Raw genomic sequence first — 11,314 nt, 5'->3', positions numbered from 1 at the left:
GCAGGGTAACGTAATCGAAGAGCCTTTAGTGGCTATGATTACAGACATCAATATGGTGCAATATGTTGAAGGGTGGTGGGTAGATTCTGGTGCTAATAGGCACGTCTGCTATGACAAAAATTGGTTCAAATTGTACACTCCTTTTGAAGAAGAAAAAACTGTTATGCTTGGTGACTCTAGCAAAACCAAGGTTCTTGGGAGTGGTGAGGTTGAATTGAAATTCACTTCTGGACGTGTGCTAACATTGAAAGATGTACTTTACACTCCGTCCATGAGGAAGAATTTGATGTCAACTTTTTTGCTTAACAAGGCTGGCTTCAAGCAAACTATGGAATCTGATAATTATGTAATCACTAAAAATGGGTTATTTGTGGGCAAGAGTTATGCTTGTGATGGAATGTTTAAATTAAATGTTGAGAATAATAAAGCATTTACCGGTTCAGTTTATATGCTTTCTTCTATTCGTTTTTGGCATGCTCGTTTGTGTCATATAAATAGTAGATATGTGGAAATTATGAGTATTTTAGGATTAATTCCAAGAATGTCAAAAGATTTTGAAAAATGTGAAACTTGTAGTCAAGCAAAGATTACAAAAAGGCCTCATAAAAATGTTGTAAGAAATACTGAATTGCTTGAGTTAATTTAATCCAATTTATGTGAATTTAAGGGAATTTTAACTCGTGTAGGAAATAGATATATTATCACTTTTATTGATGATTTCTCAAAATATACAACTGTAGGGACACGGTTTGTAATGACCCAAGAATGACACTGGGCTCGTATGCAAAGGGCCCCAACAATAAGATTTGTAGAGAGTGGGCTTGAAAGGCATGACCTTGGGCACAGGTGGACGGTTTAATCGTGGCATCTATGGAAGTTCTTGTATGGGCGGACTGGGCTTAACTAGCCAAGCCCTCCATTGATACGGGTTATAGGACTTGAGTCCTCAAACGGCGTCCGAGGAGCCCTATATCCTTCTTTTTCTCCCTTTTTGCCCACCCCCCTTCTTTTTTTGGGGGGTTTATCCTTTTATACTAGTGTCTGCTTCCCCCTCTAGAATCCACGTGCCAGTTTTACTTTATGGGGTGCAGACCTGTCCTGTCAACCCATACCTAGAGTGGTTAGAGGTCGTTGGGAAAGTCAAAAGGGCATGGTATGAGGTATGGGCTTGTCAGATACAGGATTCTATATTTATGATGATGGCAGCTTTTCCATTGCCCTGCCCCTACATTGAGTTTGCCCCTTTCTTCAGACGTTCGTGAGGTGCTCAGCATGAGGTCGTCCTCGGCAAATGCTCTCCTCGGCTTGGGCCTTGGGCCTTAATGTGGAGTGGGCCTGGGTCGCGTATTCTCTGGCCCCACAATAGCCCCTCAAAATCCTGCTGCCCGACTTTTAGTTGGGGAAGAGGGTTTTGATAATATTAGGCCTACACTATAGCTTGCCCAGATTCTGTATTCTATTACTATTTGTGCTTTTCCATTTACATGGGAAGTGTGTCAAATTAAGAGGCACTCCTTTACCCACTCGTGTGGAGTCCTTTGACGCTCCAATACTCGAGGCGCGCCTTCACGAGGATCTTTAGATCCTACGGTTGCGAATAGCGTTAGAAATTGAGCCAACTCTTCCTTGTCCGTAGCATTCCTTGGAAAGCTGCACAAATTGAATGCCACCACCTTACCCGTTATATAAGTAGGGTAGGAGGTTATTCTCCTCACATACAAACCTTTCGGTTCTCTTCAAAATCATAATCCTCCCGCTACATTCACTGTTTTCATATTCAGTGCTATCCGCCCTTTGTGCAACATGCTTGAAACACGGATAGGGGTAAAGGAACTCCATCCGCCACAAAGGCACCGGTTCCTTCCGAGACTCAAGGTAGCGTGGTCTGGGCAAGGGAGACACAGATTAAAGATAATCTTCCTTCTCGACAGAGGGGAAATGGTATTTCTCCCTCTTTTAGTCAAAATCCGAAGCAGGTACTGGTCGCACCAGGTCCTTGGTGCGTCAGAAGTCAAGTTTTCCGTCATCAGCGTCGTCTGCCATATCGCAGGCGTGGTTACGCAGGGGCCCATCAACTTCCGGCTGCCTGCACCTTTTCTTCAACGGTGCTGGCTTTAAGTTGGGTTCCCTGCACCTTTTCTTCAGCGGTGCTAGCCCGAAGCCGGGCTCTCTGCACCTTTTCTTCAACGGTGCAAGCCCCGAGTTGGGCTCTTTGGCTGCCTGAGTTATAGGCATGTAAAAGTATTGAGGAATGGCACCCTTAGACGAAATTTTGAAGCGGCAGCACGTCTCTTCTCTGCACCTCTTCCTCGGCTTTTCCTTCATTCCCTTGTATTTTTTCTTTTCGCTTTTTGTAGTTATCTTCGGTGTGAGCTTATTTAAGCTCTTTCATTGTATGCTGTACTGTTTCTTTGTCTTAATAAAATATGCACTTATTTCTTTTTAAATATTTTTCCTTTCTGCAACAACTATTTTGTGAATGGGTGTGCTACATGTGTGTTTTCCTTCAATAATACTTAGAGCAGGAAACCTTGAAACAAAACCCTACTAACTCTAATTTACCGACATTACTAGGCATAATAATGATAATTCCCAGTAGATCAAACTCATGAAACTAGCCGAGATAACAGCTGAATACTCCGTAATGCATGCGAGGCGACCGTTCGAGAACTATAAATTCTGAATAATTCATCCGAGAGGGTAGCCGAGCAGTGAGGGACTTTAACTGTGTTTTGACAACGTATGACCCTATATTGTCGTCCCACTAATTCCCTTGGTATCGAGAATCCGAGGGTAGGTTGTGGAATCCATGCAGTTTTGGGATTAGCCTAACTATCAATGGGGAACTCTCTCGCGGGGTAGATTCTAAAGGCCATATAACGTCCAGGTTGTATCCAAACCCAGTATTGTCTCTTCTAAGTAGTTGGTCTCCACAGAGGCTTGAGTCCGAGGACTATACAAGGCCTTGGCTCTGTCCCAAACTTGTAGTTTTCTTCTAAGTAGTTGGTTTCCCCATAGGCTTGAGTCCGAGGACCATACAAGGCTTTGGCTCTGTCCAAAACTTGTAGTTTTCTTCTAAGTAGTTGGTTTCCCCATAGGCTTGAGTCCGAGGACCATACAAGGCCTTGGTTCTGTCCAAAACTTGGAACTTTCTTCTAAGTAGTTGGTTTCCCCATAGGCTTGAGTCCGAGGACCATACAAGGCCTTGGCTCTGTCCAAAACTTGTAGTTTTCTTCTAAGTAGTTGGTTTCCCCATAGGCTTGAGTCCGAGGACCATACAAGGCCTTGGTTCTGTCCAAAACTTGTAGTTTTCTTCTAAGTAGTTGGTTTCCCCATAGGCTTGAGTCCGAGAACCATACAAGGCCTTGGTTCTGTCCAAAACTTGTAGTTTTCTTCTAAGTAGTTGGTTTCCCCATAGGCTTGAGTCCGAGGACCATACAAGGCCTTGGTTCTGTTCAAAACTTGTAGTTCTCTTCTAAGTAGTTGGTTTCCCCATAGGCTTCAGTCCGAGGACCATACAAGGCCTTGGATCTGTCCAAAACTTGTAGTTTTCTTCTAAGTAGTTGGTTTCCCCATGGGCTTGAGTCCGAGGACCATACAAGGCCTTGGCTCTGTCCAAAATTTGTAGTTTTCTTCTAAGTAGTTGGTTTCCCCATAGGCTTGAGTCCGAGGACCATACAAGGCCTTGGCTTTGTCCAAAACTTGTAGTTTTCTTCTAAGTAGTTGATTTCCCAATAGGCTTGAATCCGAGGACCATACAAGGCCTTGGTTCTGTCCAAAACTTGTAGTTTTCTTCTAAGTAGTTGGTTTCCCCATAGGCTTGAGTCCGAGGACCATACAAGGCCTTGGTTCTGTCCAAAACTTGTAGTTTTCTTCTAAGTAGTTGGTTTCCCCATAGGCTTGAGTCCGAGGACCATACAAGGCCTTGGTTCTGTCCAAAACTTGTAGTTCTCTTTTATTTATTGACTTAATTTCCAAAGGTTAGCCCCTTGACCAAGGTGGGGGGAATTAGCTTGATGTTGGAAGCCTCCGAAACTACCCATGCCTTTGGCATTGCCAGGCATAGCCCCTAATGGAAACCGATGTTGGAACAACAACAACGTGTCGTTGGAAATGAAGGCACCCTTGCAGACTTTTGTTTGACACAGGCTCAACTCCACTGCCACCTGAGCCAACGCGTAAGCCCTTTCCCACAGACGGTGCCAATTGTAGGGACACGGTTTGTAACGACCCAAGAATGACACTGGGCTCGTATGCAAAGGGCCCCAACGATAAGATTTGTAGAGAGTGGTCTTGAAAGGCATGACCTTGGGCACAGGTGGACGGTTTAATCGTGGCGTCTATGGAAGTTCTTGTATGGGCGGACTGGGCTTAACTAGCCAAGCCCTCCATTGATACGGGTTATAGGACTTGAGTCCTCAGACGGCGTCCGAGGAGCCCTGTATCCTTCTTTTTCTCCCTTTTTGCCCGCCCCCCTTCTTTTTTTGGGGGGTTTATCCTTTTATACTAGTGTCCGCTTCCCCCTCTAGAATCCACGTGCCAGTTTTACTTTATGGGGTGCAGACCTGTCCTGTCAACCCATACCTAGAGTGGTTAGAGGTCGTTGGGAAAGTCAAAAGGGCATGGTATGGGGTATGGGCTTGTCAGATACAGGATTCTATATTTATGATGATGGCAGCTTTTCCATTGCCCTGCCCCTACATTGAGTTTGCCCCTTTCTTTAGACGTTCGTGAGGTGCTCAGCATGAGGTCGTCCTCGGCAAATGCTCTCCTCGGCTTGGGCCTTGGGCCTTAATGTGGAGTGGGCCTGGGCCGCGTATTCTCTGGCCCCACAACAACTATTTATTTGTTGAAAAATAAAAGTGATGCTTTTGAAAAATTTCAAGATTTTTTAAAAGAAGTTGAAAATCAATTCGGTAGAAAAATAAAAAGAATAAGAAGTGATAGAGGCCGTGAGTATGAATCAAGTGCATTCAACTCATTTGGTCAATCTTTGGGAATTATCCATGAAACTACTGCACCATATTCACCTGCTTCTAATGGTGTGGCTGAAAGAAAAAATAGAACTTTAATTGAGTTAACAAATGTCATGTTAATTGAATCTGGTGCACCTTTACATTTTTGGGGTGAAGCTATTTTAACTGCATGTCATGTTTTGAATAGGGTGCCACATAAAAAATCACATTCCACACCTTTTGAGATGTGGAAAGGACATAAGCCAAATTTGGGAAATTTGAGAGTATGGGGTTGTCTTGCTTATGTAAGGTTTACTGACCTTAAAATGCCTAAATTAGGTATAAGAGTTACTACCTGTGCTTTTCTTGGTTATACGATTAATAGTGCAACCTATAGATTTTTTGATCTTGAAAACAAAATAATTTGTGAATTTGGTGATGCAATTTTTCATGAAGAAAAATTTCCTTTTAATTTGAAAAATAGTGGGGGTGAAGAAAATATTTTGTTACAACCTAGTTCTTCTACTTCACATTTACAAAATCAAGAAAATTTTGAAATGGAACCTATAAGGAGTAAAAGAGCTAGAGTTGAAAATGATTTTGGCCCTGATTATTATGTTTTTAACATTGAGGAAAATCCCCAAAATTTAAAAGAGGCTTTAACATCACCTGATGCTATATTTTGGAAAGAGGCTGTAAATGATGAGATGGAATCTCTAATTTCTAATAGAACTTGGAAATTAGTAGATCTTCCACTAGGTTGTAAGACCATAGGTTGTAAATGGGTCCTTAGAAAATAGTTGAAATCGGATGGATTAATAGATAAGTTTAAAACTAGACTTGTTGCAAAAGGCTTTAAACAAAAAGCTGATCTTGATTTCTTTGATACATTTTTCTTCGGTAACAAGAATTACATCTATTAGATTGTTAATTGCTATTGATGCAATTTTTTATTTGAAAATTCATCAAATGGATGTAAAAACTGCTTTTCTAAATGGGGACCTAGAGGAAGAGATTTATATGGACCAACCCGAAGGCTTTGTAGAGTCTGGACAAGAAAGCAAGGTATGTAAGCTAACTAAATCCCTATATGGCTTAAAACAAGCACCTAAGTAGTGGCATGAAAAGTTTGATTCCTGCAGGATTGAGAATGGTTATAAATCAAATGAATGTGATAAATGTATTTATTCTAAATCATGGAATAATTTACTTGTTATTATTAACCTCTATGTGGATGATATGTTGATTTTTGGCTCAAATATGCATGTTATAAATGAAACAAAAAATATGCTTAAAATCCATTTTGATATGAAAGATCTTGGTGAGGCTAATTTTATTTTGGGCATGAAAATTACAAAAACATGTGATAGAATATTTCTTGATCAATCACATTATGTTGAGAAAATATTGAGAAAATATAATTTTCATGATCACAAAAGTGTAGCTACTCCTTTTGATTCTAGTGTTCATTTATTTCCTGTGAATAATGATGATGAGATTTTTAATCAAAAGGATTATGCTAGTATCATTGGTAGTTTGCATTATGCTACTGATTATACTAGACTTGACATTGCATATGCAATAGGAGTGCTAAGCAGATTTACTAGCAAGCCTATTAAAGATCATTAGCTAGCTATTGAGCGAGTCATAAAATATTTAATTGGTACAAAAAATTATGGCTTCTTTTATAAAATGTACCCTACTGTGATTGAAACTTTTAGTGATACCGATTGAAATACTTTGTCAAGTGATTCTCTCTCTACCACTGGTTATATTTTTACCTTAGGTAGTGGTGCTATTTGTTGGAAATCTAAAAAGCAAACAATAATTGCTAATTCAACAATGGAAGCTGAATTAATAGCATTAGCTTCAGCTAGTGAAGAGGCAAATTGGCTTAGAAATTTGTTATATGAAATTCCACTTTGAGAAAAGCCAGTTCCACCTATATTAATTCATTGTGATAGCACTGCCACAATTGGTAGAGTTAAAAACCGTTAGTACAACGGTAAATTTAGACCTATAAGAAGAAAGCACAGTACCGTGCAATCTTATTTGAGTAACGGCATCATAACTGTGGATTATATTAAATCTAATGATAATCTTGCAGATCCATTTACCAAGGCCTTGGCAAAAGATAGAGTCTGGAATACATCGAGGGGGATAGGACTAAAGTCCATAGAATCATAAGCCATGTATGAGAATACCCAACCAAAGGACCAGAGATCTTGAAAATTGGATTCAATGGGAAAAACGAATCATATGATGGTCGTAAGAAATGCACAATTTATTTATTTTTTCATTATTTATTTTGTAAATAATTTTTTAATTGTTCATCCCTATGAAGTAAGTGCATTTATCCTGTAATGTGGAGAGATAGAGTAAAAAACTCTTAATGAAATTTGTAGCTCGTATGAGTGGGGTGTCAAAATTACAGGAGCACCCTTGACAAAATTTCACCTATGTAAGTGTGGGGGTGGGGCCGCTCCCTATGAGGTTTAGACTTAATCTCAAATACACTCACGAAACCAGGATCAGCACACGGCCGTAAAGTGCTAGCTATAAAAGCTCATGTCAACACCTGGGTTGTTATGTGTAAGCAGTGACGCTTAATTTCCCTAAAACAGTCCTAGTTCAAGTCGGAGACTACTATGACTCTGGAGTTGAGATCGCTATTTTACTAAGTGAAGGTTCAATGCATAGTACACCCTCATGATGCATAGTGACCCATCTTTGCCTGGTAATCTCTCATTAACTAAAATTTAATATTAAAATGAGTGGAGGATTGTTGGAGCATTTTAATATTAAATAATTAAAATGAATGAATGTTATAACATAAATGTAAATATGTGGGAGTGAATATGGAAGATGAAGAGTTAGTGAAAATGTTTAAGCCCACATTGAAAAGGAGAGAGACTGTTTTATTCTTTTTAATTGTGGTGATTAATGGGTTAACATGAATTGTCTCAGAAATTGGGCTAGATACGTGCGCAAGGGGGGAGGTGAAGGGTGGAGGTATCAAAATTGGAAATGAATCACCTTCTTGGATCCTTTTACTTGACAGCCCATTCAGAGTAATTCCCATATCCGTTGGTGAGTAAATGGACCAAATTAATACTCCATTTTTATTATGGACAATGAAGAGCCATTAACCCACTTAATGGACTATCCATTTGGGCCTATTCATTCTTCAGAAACTCCTTATCTCACCATTAATTATGTAACTCTAGCCCTTCAGATTAATATCCAACAATTAAATCTTGTAACACCCACTACATCAGAATAATGGACCTAATTAATCAAAATAAATTGGGTAGTAATTTCGTGAGGCCCATTGAGCCTATAAATAGACTCATTCAGACCCAATCCAAGTTACTGCAATATACAATACATACACAAAAAAATAGAGAGGTTATTGGCAAGGAAGGGTGTTCTTTCTAGTGGAGCTTTGGGCTTGAACACTTTGTGCAGAGGTTGTTCTAGCCATACGACACTTGTTGGACTGTTGTATCCTGGGGAAGACAAGTCAAAGAAGGTTTGCATCGGTTACAAAGTTTAGCCAACCAAAAGCTTGAATCTCCTTAAAGAGAGCAAGTGTCGCGCCTCAGTCTAAATAGTGTTGTGTAATTTCCTTCTTTACGTTAATAATATTAAGAAGTATTATTCAGTTTCTCGTTGTGTTATTTCCATTATTATTGTATTTGCACCAACACATAATTTTAGACTGTAAATACTTGAAATTTAAACATTTGATTGATAATTTAGCTATTAGTTTTTTATTTTTAAAAATATTTGTAAGCATAGAGTATATAAGAAGAAAATATAATCCAATGATGAATTTGTTAAAATACACATTCAATAAAAAGATATTTAGTAGAGTTGTAGTCTTAGATTACAACCAAGTTTGTTGCCAAACTTTATCCTAGCATAAGTACCTAAAAAAGGAAGTGCACACCGAGAGTAAAATCAAATCATCTTTGGGCATCAAATTTTTTTAAAACTTGAAGACTTTAAAGATATAAATAGAACAAATTAAGTTACACAGAAATGTTTCTATTCAAAGGCTTTTCAACTTTTTCAATATGTGAATTTGATACCGTCATCGTTTTTCCCCCTATGTTGCTAAAAGAATTATTAAAAAACAATTGATTATCTTTCATGTACATTTTCAAAATTCTTAAAGGGTACAATTGTAGAAAATTAAAAATATTTTTTAATACAATTAAAAAAAAAAAAAAAGATTCTTAAACACACGCTTAAACATTTGAGTTTATTCAAATTATAAACATACGTTACTTTTTATAAAAATATAAACTTGAGAATATATTAAAATTTCTAACACCAATTGTGAATTCATTAATTTATTTACACTCAATATCTCTTATGTTTTAAATATAGGATAAAGTATAGTTACAAAATTGGGTGTAACCTTAGGTTATAACCTTACTCAATATCTTTTTATTGTAAGTGAATTTTGATAAATTCACCATTAAGAAAATTAAAGTTTAATAGCTATGTTATAAAAAAATTGTTTAAATAGTGTGAGAGTGCACTTTTTTGTGACACTCAGGCCTAAGGATCCCGGGCCTAAACAAAAGGTTTGGTGAACCGGGTCTTGACTCACCGCAGCTAACGAGCTGTTTAAGAATCAAGTGGTATACAGGGGATGCTCCTAACAATATAAAAAAATGACAAGCAAGGATATCGAAGAGTGCCAAAAAAATTAACAAGGTAAATTCAGAAAGAAATAGGATTAGCAAAGCGATAAAAATTAATGTTGAGAGGATCCTGGGAAATATGAAGCATATTTCATTAATACATTGTCTGTTTAATTACAGAAAGTTCACTAGGACGTGATACAAAGTTCAATCAAGCTCAAAAATTACAGTTTTGAATGACTATTTCAGCCTTCAAAACTTGCAAAGTTTGATTCTCTTTGAATCCGAGTATGTGCAATAGTGGCTTTTACAGGATACCGGGAAGCAATGTTTGTTTTTCTCTTAGTATTTTCTCTTCACCACAGATTTTACTGATAGTTTTTCTAGAAAATCTCTTCTTTTTTGTGTTTCTCTCTTTTTTCGCTGGTCCTTCTTCGCAACCCATCCCCTCCTTTTATAATGGAGTTTTTGGTCTTCCCGGGGAACCGTTGGTTCCCCTGTTTTACCCTTTTGCAAATAGAGCACGTCCTGTACCCATCATCTTGGTAAGTCCCAATTCCGTTTTATCTCATTCTTTCCTTCTTTCAGCTTTGATTCTTTTGAAAGTTCCTGGTTGGCCATCTTATTTGGGATGTGCTGAGGTATGCCCTTCTCGGCATCCCCGTTTTTGGCATTTTCCACTTTTCCCTTTTCTTTCCCATCTGGGCGGAATCCTGTTCTGCCAACTTGAAAGCCGCTTGTTATCATTCTTTTTTTTGTGCTTCCCTGTTCTGGTTCTCCGAGACTTTTTCTGTCTGTGCCATGAGAGGTCGCTGGGTTCTGCTTGCGTTCTTTTGCTTTTGTTTCTTGTTTTTCTTCTTCTGTCTTTTTCTTTCGAGCTATCCTAGTCTTCCTTTGTTTTTGTGCCTGAAAGGATCCGCGCCTGAGGATCCTTGCTTCTTATTCCTTGTCGTGGTTCTCTTTTTTTTGGATGCTTCTTCGTCTGGGCCTCAAGATCCCCTAGGCCTTTTTATTCCTTCATGGGTTTCCTGCATCTACTACTTTGGGCTTAGCTTGATTTTTCTTTTTGGGCTTGACTCATTCTTTTGGGCTTCCTTCACTATGATCTTTTTTAGACCTCAACATTTAGTCCCCCGAGCTCGTGGGTTGCCTGAAGCCCACGCGTGAGTGATTTAGGTTTTCTAAGGTTTTCGTAGGATCCCCTTTCTTAACTTCTACTGGGTTCCCTTCCTTTTTACTTGGGATCCCGGCCCTTTTCTACTGCTTTTGGTCACCTCCTTTTTGCGTGTTGCGTTCCCTTATAATTATTATTTTTGCAGCTTCCTCTTTGCACGGGACGTGGCAGTTGAGTATTTGAGGTAAAATTCCTCTACCCACTTTTCTCGTTTCCCGTTACTTCTCATTAATAACCGCTGATTAATCCCTTCTTCAAATTAAATTTTTTGGCAACTGGCGTGTCTTTCCATACATTGTCTTCCCCAACTGCTATTTGCGCCTTTATTGTAACCGTTTCATCTTATCACTTTGCTTCTCTGAGTCTTTCATTCTTTGGGTTTCTCTTTCTTTTTCTCTTCTTCTCTGTTACTCTGGTCTTCCCCCTTTTCGCACTTTCAATCTCTTCTCTTCTCATTGTACGTGTTGTTCCAATGGCTTCTTCTTCTTCCCAAAAGAGGAGAGAGCGTACCCCCAGTCCTTCTGAGGGCG

This window comes from Quercus robur, chromosome 5 (assembly GCF_932294415.1).
Source record: "Quercus robur chromosome 5, dhQueRobu3.1, whole genome shotgun sequence".
NCBI classification, from domain to species: domain Eukaryota; kingdom Viridiplantae; phylum Streptophyta; class Magnoliopsida; order Fagales; family Fagaceae; genus Quercus; species Quercus robur.
The sequence above is the reverse complement of the archived record's forward strand: the minus strand, read 5'-3'. Positions refer to the sequence as shown.